The following is a 4,540-nucleotide window of genomic DNA, read 5'->3' on the forward strand; positions in this document are numbered from 1 at the left end:
GTACCAAAAGGGAGCATGGTTCTGGGTAAACAAAAGCAACCAATGTCCAGTTGATTCTCCCATGCCTACATGGTGACGTTCAATTCCCATAGTCTGACATTCAAGATCCTTATAATACCTTAATGTGGCTTTAAAGTCCTTTCCTATTTTCTCACGCCTTATTCAGTGCAAACCTTTTGCTGGAGCCAATCTTAACTATGTTACCCCTGCTATCTCCACGGTCTTTCCTATCTCTGTAACTTTGTTAATGTCACTAGTCCTAGCCCGTCTTCAAGTTCCACCCATCCTCCAAAACCAAGACTAAGCCACCCTCTTTCTGGTCTACCTAACCCCCCTGGATTGAAATGATTTATGCTTTTATTGACCCAGTTAATATTGATTGACTACGAGCTGGTCCGATAGCAGACAGTGCCTGTTGTCAGATTGTAAACACTTAACCAAAAGATTGGTAAAAAGATAGAAAAAGTTGGTATGGCCGGGCACCAGTGGCTCACACCAGTAATCCCAGAACTTTGGAAGGCCAAGACGGGCAGATCACCTGAGATCAGGAGTTCGAGATCAGCCTGGCCAACATGGTGAAACCACATATCTACTACAAATACAAAAACAATTAGCCGGGCATGGTGGCACACACCTGTAATCCCAGCTACTCAGGAGGCTGAGATAGGAGAATTGCTTGAACCTGGGAGGTGGAGGTTGCAGTGAGCCGAGATCACGCCACTGCACTCTAACCTGGGTGACAGAGCGAAATTCTGTCTAAAAAAAAAAAAAAAGAAAGAAAAAAGAAAAAGTTGGTATGAAAGGGAATACTTACTTAGAATAAGAAAATAAATCACAACTAATTATTAATTTTGAAAAGCTGCCATGTCACAAACATTACAAGATCCAAAATACAATAATATTGTTATTAATTAACTGCCTGGCACCCACTATAATACTTGTTTGCTGCCTTTTTGGTTGTGTATTCTTTAATCAGCTCTTCATTTGACAATTGCTTTGTAATATTTTCTGTAAAGAAAACAGAAAGGCAATTCAGTATTTCCTCTAGCCTAGGTGAACTTTTCTGCTTTTTTATTATTGATATATTTCAAAACATATTTCAGCTTTATAATTCATATTTGGTAATGTCAGATAAATATTTAGAATGCTGTCAATTTTGGGGAAAGGGCTACTATCAAGTTTTTAAAAATCAATGTTTTTTTTTTTGTTTTTTTTTTAAGAGATGGGGTCGGGCCGGGCGCGGTGGCTCAAGCCTGTAATCCCAGCACTTCGGGAGGCCGAGGCGGGTGGATCACGAGGTCAAGAGATCGAGACCATCCTGATCAACATGGTGAAACCCCGTCTCTACTAAAAGTACAAAAAATTAGCTGGGCATGGTGGCATGTGCCTGTAATCCCAGCTACTCAGGAGGCTGAGGCAAGAGAATTGCCTGAACCTAGGAGGTGGAAGTTGCGGTGAGTCGAGATTGAGCCATTGCACTCCAGCCTGGGTAACAAGAGCGAAACTCTGTCTCAAAAAAAAAAAAAAGAGAGAGAGACAGGGTCTCCATATGTTGCCCAGGCTGGAGTGCAGTGGCTATTCACAGGCGCGATCCCACTACAGATCAGCACGGGAGTTTTGACCTGCTCGGTTTCTGACCTGGGCTGGTTCACCCTCCTTAGGCAACCTGGTGGTCCCCCGCTCTTGTGAGGTCACCATATTCATGCCGAACTAAGTGCGGACACCCGATTGGCATAGCACACTGCAGCCCAGAACTCCTGGGCTCAAGCGATCCTCCCACCTTAGCCTCCCGAGTAGCTGGGACTACAAGCACGCGCCACAGCGCCCGGTGAAAATCAATGATCTTGAAGGCTTTGAAAATTTTCAACAGACTAGTTTCTGGCTCTTAATATTTTAAACTTGCTACTTCTCCACAACTCCCTGCCTCCGGTGCTGGGTGCTGTGGGATGTACACATGTGTTGAGAACTCTGGTCCTGCTCTTTTGGGTGAAGAGTGGCAAGTGAGTCAGCAAGAGGTTGGAAGGAATAGTCTTAGAAGCCACTCCATTTCTCTACTGGAATGGCTAGCAATGACTTTACCATGGGGGTAACAGTGAACATATTAATATATCTTATTAAAATCTTCACTAAGTATATTTCTAGCTTAACTGGCCCTGATCTGGATCCCAAAACTGTTCACGGCCACTCCAAGACCGTGGGAGAAAGTGTTACAGAGGAAAGTTGGAGTGGAAACTTGTACCAAATCAATCTATTGGAATACAATTGATATTTCCTGCTAGGAAAAAATGTGAATGATTTTGAAATAGACCAAAAAATAAAAGGTGATGGGTGCCTTATTGGCATACCCTACTTGGTTTTCTGATTCTATATGGGCCTGTGTCTTTTCATAAATGATTGCTGTCCATACAAATGCAAAGGTATGGCCGGGCACAGTGGCTAACACCTGTAATCCTAGCACTTTGGGAGGCTGAGGCAGGTGGATTGCCTGAGCTCAGGAGTTTGAGACCAGCCTAGGCAACACGGTGAAACCCCATCTCCACTCAATTACAATTAGCCAGGGGCTGGGTGTGGTGGCTCACGCCTGTAATCGAAGCTCTTTGGAGGCCAAGGCGGGCGGATCACCTGAGGTCGGGAGTTCAAGACCAGCCTGACCAACATGGTCAAACCCCATCTTTATTTAAAAAAAAAAAAAATAGCCAGGTGTGACAGTGTGCCTGTAATCCCAGCTACTCAGGAGACTGAGACAGGAGAATTGCTAGAACCCGGGAGGCAGAGGTTGCAGTGAGCCAAGATTGCACCATTGCACTTCAGCCCATGCAGCAGATTGAGACTCCATCTCAAAAAAATAATAAAATAAAAAAAAATAATGATTAAAAAAAGAAATGCAATTGTGTGTTACTTTGTGGAATACAATTGATTACTGCTCTGTGGATACTTACTATTTTTGAGTGTGTACCTGCATCTGCACAATCCTAGTTGCATATATACATATGTAAAATGTGTGTATATATATATGTGTGTGCATATATATGTGTATATATATAATGTGTATGTATATATAAAATGTGTGTGTGATTATACAATGTGCATATATATAAAATGTGTATGTATATATCAAATGTGTGTGTATATATATATTAAATGTGTGTATGTATATATATAAAATATTTTTGCATATACAAAATGTGTGTGTTTATATATAAAACATGTGTGCAGATATATATAATGCGTATATATAAAATGTGTGTGCATATATATATAAAATGTGTGTGCATATATATAATGCATATATATAAAATGTGTGTGCACATATATAATGTGTATATAAAATGTGTGTGCATATATATATAAAATGTGTGCATACACGCACATTATATATATGATATAATATAGCTTAAATTTTCCTTCAAACCAGTTGTAACCTCTTATTTGTTCCTTTATTAATGAATTAAATAAAATTTTTGATACATGTTCATTTTATCTCTATGAAAGTCATGATTTTACCTTTAAAAAATGTATCCTCTCTCTTTTAGCAATATAACAATATAAACACACTGCTAGGGCCCCTCCCAGGACCTGGGAAGGCCCCATGCCAGATGGAGCTCCAGTGCTACTGTTTCCTTTGCTTCATGGAAAGCCAGCCTTGCTTCTGGTTCTGACATTTTATGACACAGAAGACTCTGGTCACTAGGGTGACCTTGTGTGCTTTAAAAGGCACCTTAACTTTATGTCAAATTTAAATTTTAGGAGGGAGCCAACATGAAATAAAACAGAAAGAGCTGTGGAACTGACATGATCATATTTAGAGCAAGAACAGTTCCCAACACCACCCAAGATCGGCTGGAGCACCCAGGAATCAAATCCCAGGTCTCCTTCCAGCAGATTTCTTCCCATATTCCCTAAATCTGACTGGGAACTCCTTATTCCAGACCCCCTCTCTTCCTAAAGGAGAACGTGCCAGATCAGCAGCTACAGATGTCCAGCTGCTGAGGTTTGTCCAGTCACCTAGACTAGTTTGACAATCCTTCTGGGTTTGAAGAAGTGTGAGCCCAAGGGAGCTGGCCCAGAAGTCCAAGGGAATGCTTATAGGAGCGAAAGAATGATGCTGAGTTCAAATACAGCCTCTTAAATGATAGATTCTAGAATTCTAATGCCCGTTTACGAAATGATGTTCCCCAACCGATAAATGCCTGTACCTATCAGTTCTCAGGCTGGAGTACCTGGAGCCGTCAGCAGACCCACACCGGATCAACCAAGGACATCAACTCTTTCCTCTTCTCTTGAACTGAGCTGAGAAACGTTGCAGTTTTTCAAGATGAATTTGAATTTGTGCGATTCAAGCTAGAGCTGTCTCTTTGGCAGTCTCTCATTAGAGCTGAAACTCCACTTTCAGGTGCTGGTTTTCTTGTGCCAGATAGAGGTTCTTCCGTGGAAGAAACAGACCTCAAAGACCTGTGCAAAGGGCTGGCCCAGAATAACCTGAAGCTTTTGAAAAATGCAGGCCTCCGTCCTTGATCCTCAATCACTCTTTTGAACAGCT

The sequence above is a fragment of the Callithrix jacchus genome, chromosome 15 (assembly GCF_049354715.1).
Source record: "Callithrix jacchus isolate 240 chromosome 15, calJac240_pri, whole genome shotgun sequence".
NCBI classification, from domain to species: Eukaryota; Metazoa; Chordata; class Mammalia; order Primates; family Cebidae; genus Callithrix; species Callithrix jacchus.